The following is a 12,463-nucleotide window of genomic DNA, read 5'->3' as shown; positions in this document are numbered from 1 at the left end:
TCTCATTCCACGTGAGAACTTTGAAGAATCGCTGAGGTTAACACGCGCTGAGAGCATCGTTAAACTTTAGCAACGAGCATTTGATACTATAAAAGTAACTAGTATTATTTCCCTTGACATAATTTGCCGTGACAAATTCAATTTAAATATGCCAAATTGTTAGAACGTAGTAAGACCAAGGTAACATATTAGTAAAAATTCAATTTCAGCACTTATACTAATACTAGCTACTCTACTTATATTTTACTATTAAAATGTTATCTAAAAAAAAAGCCTATGATGTTGTAATGACCGATTCGTCACAACGATTTTGGCCACGTCAGTCAAGGTAGACGAACCAACAGGACATGTTATATTTCCTCAATTCCAGACTCTGGGGTACTACTGAGAATTTTTCGAGAGAAACCTCAATCATATTTTTAGGCCGACCTGAGAACAACCATGACTTCGGGATCTACAGCTCTGACTAGTTAGTCCAAATGATCTAATACAATATTATAAAGAGAATATCTTCGTATGTACCTATGTAGGAGATAATCTTAGAAACTAATGACCCAATTCTATTTTTTTTTGTTGATAAAACGAAGATAGATTACATTATTCCTTATTTCATTGGTAAATAGATATAGCTTAAATTATGCCTGTGAGCTAAAGGCTATTATATATTTATATCATATCATTTCGTTATTAACCAATTTCATCTATTAAAAGCGGGCGCACGTTGCTAGTTCATAACGTTCTTAGTGTTGTATGACATGTTATAACGATATTTCGATACCGGTTGTTACGTAACGTCATCTGATTTATGCATATATATGTTAGATTAATCAAAATCGAAACCTGTTTATCGACTGTGTAGTTTTAATGATGTGCTACTTTTTTTACGAATCGTTTTAAACATATCTAGCAAATTTATGAAACCGTCGTAACCTGTAGTTTATTTTACCTTTGCTTTATTGAGGATCATACCTTATTATAAAAAAAAAAAAAAAAAATTACAAGATATTTCTTTTTTTAGGTTATGTTGGACTATAAAACCAACAAATGTGAAGTCTAAACTATTATATTCAATATTCTTATATGATAATGTAGTTGTCATAATTTTAATTAAATGATTTATATTATTAATCAATTAATATTCATGTAGCTTCGCTTCGAACAGACTATAAGCTTTAAATATAATTTTATTTTATAAAATACGATTTAAAAGTACTCGTAGGAGTCTAAACTTGATTAAAGTGTGTTTAGATAGGATATATTTTAATCTGATCGAATCTATATTATCGTTCATCATTACGTTTTATATCATCGACAACGCGGACTTAATTGGAAATTTCTATAGAATTTCAATTACGAATGTTATTAAGCGATGAAATACTGTTTAAGTATCGACAAATATAGCTAACCATATATTTATACGTAACGAGACAAATTGATCGCTCGCCTAAATGTCATATCCACACTGACCTCCAATAATCGCATACTCGGTGGTACCACCTGACCGAGCTTATGTAATAAACATATCGTGATGGAAAGTGAAGTGTATTTTTTTATTCACTCTTTTCGTAATCAAATTGCATGTAATATGAAATTTTAAAAATAGTTTTTTTTTTTTAGTTTCTATTTTGTTCAGGTCAAATCCAAAAGCGTATGAAATATTTTTAATGATAATTGAATGCGATAATGCTGGCGATAAATATACAAGCTATTTATTTATGTTGTAAAAATATGATTATAGTTTTTACTAGCGTTCCGCCTCGGCTTCGTATGGATGCAATACAGAAGCGAAATGTATTTATAATCTGTTTATTTACGACATCACATTAGAAACTTCTTAAATTATCAGTCATTCTTTACTATATTGTTCATATATTATGTACAAAAACGTTCCTCTCAACAACAACAGTCTGTAAATTCCCACTGTTGGGCTAAAGGCCTCCTCTCTCTTTGAGGAGAAGGTTTGGAACATATTCCACCACGCTGTTCCAATGCGGGTTGGTGGAATACACATGTGGCAGAATTTCTATGAAATTTGTCACATGCAGGTTTCCTCACTATGTTTTCCTTCACCGCTGAGCACGAGATGAATCATAAAGACAAATTAAGCACATGAAACAGCGGTGCTTGCCTGGGTTTGAACCCGCAATCATCGGTTAAGATGCACGCCTTCTAACCACTGGGCCATCTCGACTCTCCTCTTCGAACGTTCCTCTCGAATCATTCTATCTATTACAAAAACACACACTAAAATCCATTGAGTAATTTTAATGATCTAAGCATACGTAGACAGACATCAGTAAGCGACTTTGTTTTATACTATTTATTTTTTTATGTTACTTGAAATCAAGTGATCCTGTTGATCACGTTCCGTTCATAGGAAAAACCAAGTCTCAATACTATAACTTGTATTCTATAGTAATTTATAAGACGCAAAACCGAACGTTTGTGCTGTGAGTTGTGGCCGTCATCAACATGCAAACAAGTGGTTAAGATGCGCACTCTATGTATGAGTTCAATACTTAATCGAGTTCTTTACGATTTGACCAGTCTCTTATGAATGCTTATGTAACGGCAACACGTGTTTTAACTATGAATCGATTATAAATCAGTCTTTATGCCTGCGAGTTATTTATTATGTATTGAGCTAATCCGACTTAGCGTCCAATCTAAGTATATGTGAAATTTCAATATCGATATTTCATTATTAAAGTTATTAATTTCGGGATATTTACCATGTTTTTTATCTTTGTTCGGTGGAGCATGATATTTCGACATTATCTACGAATGTCTTGTTCACGAGACTGAACTTCAGACCGTAACGAACGTGACGAACAAAAATAAAAAAACATGGTAAATATTCCGAAATTAATAACTTTAACAATAAAAATAACCTTGTTAATTTAAAATCTTATATCGACATTTCATCTTTTGTAAGTTAATATTTATACAATTGTTTTTTGAGGTGTAATAAAATTCAGTGTATATTTTAATATAATAATTTACTAGCGATCCGACGGCTTCACACGTGTGCAATGCTGATATTAAATATGCTACAGAATTTTTCTTGTTTTTTTGTTCAATATAGTATATTTTTCATGTATCATATCCAAAAAACCTACCTCGCGAATCATACTACCTATTAAAAAAACCGCATCAATATCCGTTGCGTAATTTTAGAGATGTAAGCATACAAAGGGGACAGACAACGGTGAGGTTCTTCATTATATACTGTGTAATGATAAATAAATATACTTTTATATTCAGATCAAATCAATAACGTGTATACGTATAATATGTCATTAAAACTGGAATATTAGAGTTTCATTCAATTTACTTTTTCTCGTATTCAAAATTAATAAGCATTCCGTTGACCAATCAATCATTAGCGAAGTTAATAGTGCTTGCAGAAGTGAGCGTTGTTCGAATTAGCCTGCGAAAGTAAGCGGCGCGGACCGGTCCCGCGAAGGACAACGAGCGAACGCTTTTGTCTAACGCTGGTCCGCAAGATGAAGGCGGAAGCGGATTGTGAAAAAAAAAATTGTTATTCACTTTTCCGGTTTCACTTACGTAACTTATCAAGGAATTCTCGAAGTGTTTCGAATTACGAATTCCTTAATTTAATTAATTGTAATGTTGCCATAAATTAATTGTTATGCAAGATTTTGACTGGAAGAGATCACTTTATTTACGCTTAACCTGTTTTTCTTTGTCTTGTCCGTTTGTATATCACGTCCAATAGAGACTAAATAATGTGAAATTGTTACTTTCAGTAATAATCATATTATGAACTCATATAATTAAATAGTAATAATTATATATTAGTGACGTATGAATCACATTATTCTTTTAGACGCCCGCTTTGTTAAATGTGAATTGTAAAATTAAATTAATGTTAACAAGAATAGGATCTCTTTTGTTATACCAAGGATTGCACCCTATGAACCATTTTATTACGTTTCGAGTTTGAGTAATTTTGGTACGAAACATTCTAATGTATATATCATAATTCAACTGTAACATATTAATACTAACCACTTTTTTTTTTTTTTTTTTTTCTCGCTGGAAAAACGCTTTACGCGCTTACCCCACGTGATGGAAAGTGGGGGGGTGTGTGGGACTCCCCGGAGCCCTGGACGCCTCGTGCGCTCAAGTACGCCGGGTTTACCCACTAAAAAACCAGCGGTACCCTCTCCGTCTTTCGGCGGACGCCACGGGATCGCTTACGCATGCTACCGTGACGCCCTGACGGTCGGCCCGCCTATGCGGGCCTCCAACTCCTACGGGGAATTCCCGGGGTACTGGGACCCCCCCTGGTCCCTGCGGCGCCTATTGAGGCGGGGGGAGAAGGTGCGCGTAGCGCCTTTTCCTCCTCCCCGGTCGTCTTCTGCGGAGCGAGTCGGCGGCGGCATTATTTTCCCGCTCCCGCTCCGCGGCTTCCTTCTGCGACATGACACTTTCGCAGAAGGAGCGCATCTCTGACCAGCACATCTCGCTACTGAGCATGGCGTTGATAACGCTCGGTAGCGAGAGGTCTCCACCCATAGTCGCCGCAAGGATGTGCCTCTGGGGTCCCCACGCAGCACACTCGTACAGGGTGTGGTACGCCGTGTCCACTGGCGCACCACACTCGTGGCAGGAGGGTGTTTCCTCCCGCCGCGCTATCGCGTGCAGGTACTTACCGAAGCATCCGTGCCCGGTAAGTACCTGCGTCATTCTGTACGACAGTGTGCCGTGCTTCCTTTCAACCCAGCGACTCAAGTGGGGACGGATCGCCTCCACTGTCGCCAGGCCTGCTGTGGGTGACCCCAGATCCTCCTGCCATCGGACGATCAGGGCTTGCTGGGCTAGAGTCCTGATCCGCCCGATCTCCGTTGACCCTGGACGGTCGCCGCGGTCCCTCACCTCGACCCGGAACCGGTACACTTCCGCGAGCACCTCCGCCTGGAGCTCCCAGGGCGGATCGCCCGCGAGAAGTGTCGCCGCAGTCCACGAAACCGTACGGTACCCTCTGATGCCTCTCACCGCTATGACCCTCTGCGGCTTTCGCAGTAGGGCCCGATTTTTAGCGGTGAGGGCGTCTATCCAGATCGGGGCACCGTACAGCGCCATCGACCTCACTACGCCGGAATATAGACGCCGACATAGGGATCCCGGCCCCCCCACATTCGGAAGGAGGCGACCGAGAGCGGCAGCGGCGTTGATGAGCCTCGGGCCGAGATGGACAAAATGCTGCCCGAAACTCCATCGTCCGTCCAGAATCAAGCCCAGATACCTCATCTGGGCCTGCACCTTGATCGCCGTCCCCTGGACGGTGATTCTCGCCCCTCGTGGGGGTCCTTTCCGTGGACCGTGGAAGAGGAGGGCCTCCGTTTTGGATATGGAGACCCTCAAGCCCAGCATTCCCATGCGGTCCACGGTGAGAGCCGTTCCGACTTCGGCGAGGCGAGCCGCCTCCTGGAAGTCCCGCCCAATCGCCGTGACGAGGGTGTCGTCAGCGTAACACAACACCCCCATCCCGGGAAGGACGGGAGCCCGCAGGAGCCAGTCGAAACCGACGTTCCACAGAATTGGGCCGAGAATCGACCCCTGTGGAACGCCACAGCCCACCCGATACCGGACGAGCCTCCCATTGACCCCCGCCCAGAGGATTTCCCTGTCTTGGAGGTACGCCTCCAGCAGTCTCCTGAGATAGGATGGCACCCCATGATATCGGAGTGCCTCCCGTATTGTCTCAAAGGGAAGACTGTTGAAGGCGTTCGCCACATCGAGCGACACTGCCAGGACGACTTGTCCCCGAGCCACCGCCTCCGTCGTCCGAGTCTTCAGGGCGTCCAGGGCATCGACCGTCGACCGGCCTGCCCTGAATCCGTACTGAGCCTCTGAAAGACCCGGACCGACTTCCTCGAGGTGTTGAACGAGACGGGCTGCGAGGATCTTCTCGAAGAGTTTTCCCGTCTCGTTCAGCAGCACAATTGGCCTGTATGCCGAAGAAGAGTCCATCGGCCGACCTTCCTTCGGCAACAGCACCAATTTTCCTTCCTTCCAAGGCTTCGGAAACTGCCCGCTGCGCAGACATTCGTCGATTAATACTAACCACTAGGTAATGTATATATATACCTACATACACGTGGCGTGATTTTAGTTGACCGATAAGGCAGTAGTCACCAGTAATTGTGCTATCGTTTTAAAAAAACACTGACACAGTACAATTTCGCATAATCTATACTTCTATACTTAATATTATAAATGTGAAAGTAACTCTGCCTGTCTGTCTGTCTGACGTTTTTTCATTGCCAAACGAATCAACCGAATTTGATCAAATTTGTTATGAAGCATACTTGAATTCTAAGGAAGGACATAGGCTATGTTTTTTGCCTTAAAACGCGAGCGAAGTCACGTGCAAAACCAGTTAATTATATATTCTGCATAGTGTTTTAAGTACGCGAACGTCTTGTGAGCCTAACTTCAGTCAGTTGGTTTTGACCACACGTAGTGTAAATGGTGAACAGAAATATCAAGAAGTTACGATTGCAATTTGCGCCTCTCATTTCATTGTCTAGTTGCATAATGTCCAAGTATTTATCATTTCCAAGTCCATGACTTAGACCAAGACTGAAGGTGCAGAATGCCGCGGCAAAAACGCATACTGCACCACTCCTACCAGCCAAACATGCGTATACCCTGTCTCGCTCTAACATTGCAAAGATTTATATACACATCCTCTTCCCACAACGAAAGTTTCCATTATACAAATGTATTTGCAATGTTAGTAAATAAAACTTTTTAGAACGTAGCGACCTCTTTCACTGTAAATGACGAAATGAATCGAATTTCGTATAATTAACGAGGTATTAATATTCTTTTTACAGTTTAATTTGTTTCAGCAATTCGTATGAAAGAGTTACGTACTTGGGCTACTTTGGACTTGAATCGCAGCGCGAACGATTATGATAAACGTAATAATAAATTAATCTTAAAATTGTTTGAATTATGAAAATTGCGAATTGAATATTGTTTCTAGCTATCAGTGAGTGTATCAAAGCTGGCTTTTTGTTTTATCGATACAGGAAATTCCTTTCGAGGGGTGACGCACGGTATTGTAACGAATCCGGCATCTTTCATTTCGGTAATATCTTTGAAAACGATTAAAAATACATTGTAGTTAATAGGTTTCATTCTTAACGTTAGTTTAGTTTTTTACAATTACTTAAATACCTAAAAAGTCCGTTTTCGCTTGTCATTTATTTTTTGAAATCGACAAATTTAATCGATTCGGTTTATCGATTTGTAATCAGTTAGCTTTTTGTGAAATATATACTTGAAGCACGCAATCGAGTTCTTTTTATGAAATAATGAGTCTGACGAGTCATTTTAGGAAGAGGAATCATTTTTGTACGTAAGTTTTTTTTAGGTATCATTAAAATCGGACATTTTAAGCTCTAGGGGATTATCAGAAGTTTTTTTTTTTTTTCAAATAGGATTATTATTCTTGTCACCTTTACGTTTATTTTATGTTAATATTCATTTTATCCCAATTCGGCCCCAAGAATCACGCAAGGTCAGAAGTAGCTTGAACTCTAAACCAGTTCTTATTTTTATGGGAAATCTTGCTTTGACACAGAACGAATAATATAATCTATATATGTTATAACACAATGGAAGTAAAAAAACGGTTTTGAATTAGCGATGTTTTAGCAGACGCGGGAATGGGCTTGCATTGTCTAATAAAAAAAAATTGTTAAATTTTTCTTGATTGAATTGTAGATTGTGTAGCATTAAAGTTGTTCCAAGAAAGATTTTTTTTAAAGATTTGCTTTGGGTTTTTTTAAACTCAGTTTTTTCGAATTTAATCTGTATTATTACATATTTGTAGTCTGTTATGTTTTACTAACGATATTTTATTAAGGAGGCCTACCTTTAAGGAAGTTTAAAGCTTATTTAACCTGCAGCTGCATTCAGCATAATTTAGTGAATGTGATAAATCGATTAGGAGCAATGAAATGCAACTAGTAATAATTCACAAATTAGTTTTTGAAGTTGTGACATATTTATGTTATCTTTAAAATAACCATTCTAACTCTAGATTCGATATTTAAAATATATAAAATTCCTTTTTCGATATAAAGGACTGCACATAATCAAAGTTATATTATACACTAATTTGACAGAGGGGTCCGTAAGGCCGACATAAAACAACTCCAACGACAGGATGCACATAAGCAGATATTATAGTTTTCAAATACATATAATGTGAAAAATTACTTCTTACGAAATATATAATCAAAAAACTATTTTTAAAATTGGAAATGTCAAATAAAAAATTGACCGAGATTTCAATTAAATAATGGCAATATTATTTGTTATCTTTCATTGTGTGTTATACGCATAAGATGGTATACAATAGCAGTAAGTGTTCTATAGAAATGGATATTAATGAGTTTGTTTATTTTATTAAATAATCACGTAAACGCGATATCACGTAAGAGTTTTTATGAGATGCTGATAAGTCACGTTACATTCGAGTCATAATCGAAAATTAAATTAATCGATGTTACGAAATTGTTTTAACGTTCATGTGATAATAAAAAGTACATTTCAAAATTACATAATGATCTCCAAGTGGTGTTTTTTACAATATAATAATATGATTATAATTTAATGTCAATGCTTCCAAATTTCTGTGAGCCGAGACGAGTCAGTCATTTGACTTCCTGTTCTCTATCACTGTATACTAGGTATATTGGTCTAGGGGGAGGGGAGGGATAGTTAATTTCTTGTTCTTCAACTATTTTTTTTGGGTAAGTTTGTTTCATTTTAGATCGTATACACGTTTACTTTCAGTGATTCCGACAAACGACGAATTGAAAGAGGTTTTTATGCTTGTATTTTTTTTTAATAATACTGAGAATTTATAAAGGTTGATATTTTTTTTATCATTATATTTGATATGATTACATTGTGTGAGCACTGTGTAATAGTTTTATTAAGTAAACTATATTTTGTATTGTGTTTAAAATAGATAGATATACGGCAAAATTGGTCATTTGATGTTAAGTGGGCAACACCACTCAAATGTATACCTATATAGATACTAATAAGAAATATCACAATCTATTGAGTTAGAATGTACTTTGTGTCAATGGTTACGCTGGCCCACTTAACCTGCAAACTGAAATATAGCAATGATTGGTATTATTTATTGACGGTCGAATATGTGATGAGAGGATGGTACCAAATGATATAAATATTAAATTTAAAACTTGAAATATAACGAGGAATCGTACATTTTGTAGTAACAATAACACGTTCTATAAAGTACAGGATTAAGTAAGTTTATGATAAAAAAATAAGTGTAACCGTTACTTAAGGTTATTTTAAGTAATATTTAATTCAACGTTGGCAATAGTTGCATATCTACGAACGCAATGAATACACGAAGCATTTTAACGACGACGTATTAATACTAAATATTGCTTATAATGTATATAGTAAAGAAATTTCGAAACTCATTCGTTATCAATTCGCTACTTTTGTTGCCATAAATAAAATAATAAATATTCTTAAAAATGAATAAACAGGTAATATAATACAATCCTTGATATTTGAAAACGAGTAATAACGTTTTCCATATAATTCTGAAGTGTATTTTTATGTTATTAACGACTTAGCGAGATTAATAATTTTTTGTCGATTGATTAGTGGTTGCATTATATTTGATTGTTAGTTCAAACCTAGATATATAGATATATCCACGGCGGTAAAGGAAAATATTGTGAGAAAACCTGCATGTCAAATTCCAATGAATTTCTGACATTTGAGTATGCACCCACACTGGGGCAAAGAGGTAGAATTAGCTATAAACCTCCTGGAGAGAGCCTTTTCCCTCCAGTGGGACATTTACAGGCTGATTACTTTATACATTATATGTATATGATGTATATGTACAACTCGTTTTCTAAAGCACTTTAAGTAAATAACCAATACGAGAAGAGAACGTCGGTTGAACTCACCATATGGAATATATTATAGATTCTCTAATGACCCGTCCGTTTCATAATGTCATAAACAATTTTAAAACATTCAAAGAATTACAAAAACAATCAAAATAAAACGAAATATTAACAGATATTTATCAATAATTATAATAAAAATGTATTGGTGTCGAACTTTAAATTTGTTGAATAAATTAAATATAAAGTTAAAAAAGTTTCTAGTTGTCTGATAAAACAATACTTCAAACTGGCAAGTAACAAATAAAGCTATAGAAATAAGTTTCGGTTGGTATGATGTAACATCCGAATGTAAGAACTCGTTGATGTCTTTCCTTAAGACAATTGTCCTTATAACAAACCGAAACGTCTAAAATGCGTTATTAATATCATTGGATATGGAAATTTTAAATAATAAATAAGTATAATATACAAAATACAGGAAAAATAATTTATAAATCTAAAAAAAACTAGTACTTTCATGTAATTTCGCTTTAGTAATAACATAATCTTAATTGTTAATGATGTAAGTAAACTTATAATAATTTAAATCTAAAAATATTTACGTGGAATGTCGAAGCTTACATAAATTCTATACACCTGACGAAACCGTTTAAAATCCTTTATAATTCAAAATTCCGTCCTATCGTACACAAAACCGCGACTACATTACAAAATAGTGACATAATTAACATAAAACTAACCTGTTTGAGTAAGGAACACAAATACTGGCACAAAAATCCTTAAAGTTCCATACACTGGCACAAAAAATAAAAAAAATAAAATGGCAATGACGTTGACGTTTATAACGTTCGAAATTCGAAGCGGCTTGGTCCGCGGTGCGCGCGCGAGTGGCGCCCGGTCGCGTGCGCCCGCCCACCGGCGTCGTAACCCGCCAGAGTTGGGAAGGTACGCTGCGTCATTGAGATACTAACCTTTTTCCGCGTCTCGTGTTCCGTTAAGGTTTGAATCATTTTGTCTGTAAGATTGATCATAAGGGTTTTTACAATTATTAGTAAATAATTATATTTTTCATTGATTCTACGGTTCTAAGCTATTTTACAATTACCTATTTCTAAAATAATAATTGCTATTGTTTAATTTAAATAAGAATTTTGTTTATAAACTTAATACCAATAATTTCACAAATAAATTCATATATGTTTTTATTATTCAATCCAAATCAATTTAATAATATACAATTGTTTTTTTTTAACAATGCATTCAGAAAGTGCAAAATTAAATTATACCTACATACCTATTTATGTATACAGTCATACTTTTTGTTTTGTAATTATACGATTTAGAGTTTTTTGTTAGGGTATAATTGTTTTAGGACAGTGATAGTAACGTGATTTCATGTAATAAGAACTGTTTTAAAATCTATTTCAAAAGCAAGGTCAGATAAACTGATTGTTCTGTTTCATTGTGTTTAATGACTATTTTCCGGAAAAAGCATTAGTAATAACTATTCTAACAATAGATTTTCCGCAATTCATATATAAATTTTGTTTAAATATATTTATGTTATGTGGAAATAATTAACAAATATATATATTCAAAGTTTTTTTTATATATTTTTTTAACTGAATGAAACAAAGAAAATTTAATTAGAATTTTAACCGGGGTATTTAATGGCTGTATTAGTAAGCGCATTAGTAAGCGGACACGAAAAAAAAAACAATCAAAATGAACCATACATTGTAGGTATAAAAAAACTGCACTGGAACTGGATGTAAATTTAATTATATTTCAATTAAGATTATAATTTAAACTGTTATAAAAGAATGAACAACTAAATGACCTGTGAGTGAATGAATGAGAAATACATTGAATGTTTGTTCGAAATATTATTTTTTTGTACATTTAAAAAAGGCATAAGAGTTTTAATTGATAAAAGTGGAACAAAACAATTGATATATATTGTGAAATGTATCTCATTTTGTCAGCTTGAAAATATCCAATATCAGAGATTAGATATGAAGCAATTACTTATAACAAGGGTCTTGTTTAGACATGGTAAAGAAAAAATCTTCATTTCAGTTTTTATTGAGCAGTGGAATGTTTTTGCAAAAGCGCATGCTTTTCAACTCGGCGGGGTTATATCGAGAGAGGGCAAAGCGCAGGTAAGCTCAGTTATCGCTGGATACTCGGAATTGCGTCTGATTATGATCCCTTGATGTACGTTGAAGCACTAAGTTTAGTTCGATTTTTTCTTTATGCTCATTGTATGAAAATGCGAACGTGTGTTGCCATGTGTACACATGTTTTGAAGTGTTGGCTGACAAATAAAAATAGAAACCATGTTTTAATAAAATATTTTATGGTTACGTAAAATAAAAAGATTCGCAAATAAAACGATTTAAGAAGATATTTTCCAATAAACCGGCAAGTATATAAAATGTATAATTTATTGATGCATTTACGAATGTGGAAAGAAAATGTAATGATGTAGTTGATTTTAGTAAAGAAGT

The 12,463-nt window shown here is 35.8% G+C and overlaps 1 protein-coding gene across 1 annotated transcript in view; it reads right to left on the bottom strand.

Moving 5' to 3' along the window:
* LOC124536528 (putative uncharacterized protein DDB_G0282133) overlaps positions 1-10,854 on the bottom strand; it is a 70,760-nt gene extending 59,906 nt beyond the window's left edge. The window contains exon 1 of the mRNA XM_047113090.1: positions 10,694-10,854. The gene's annotated coding sequence lies outside the window, so the exon portion shown is untranslated. The remainder of the gene's footprint in view (positions 1-10,693) is intronic.
* Positions 10,855-12,463: the final 1,609 nt, after the last annotated feature.

The sequence above is a fragment of the Vanessa cardui genome, chromosome 2, assembly GCF_905220365.1.
Source record: "Vanessa cardui chromosome 2, ilVanCard2.1, whole genome shotgun sequence".
Taxonomy (NCBI): domain Eukaryota; kingdom Metazoa; phylum Arthropoda; class Insecta; order Lepidoptera; family Nymphalidae; genus Vanessa; species Vanessa cardui.
Note: the sequence above shows the minus strand (reverse complement) of the source record. Positions and strands in the feature narration are given on the sequence as shown.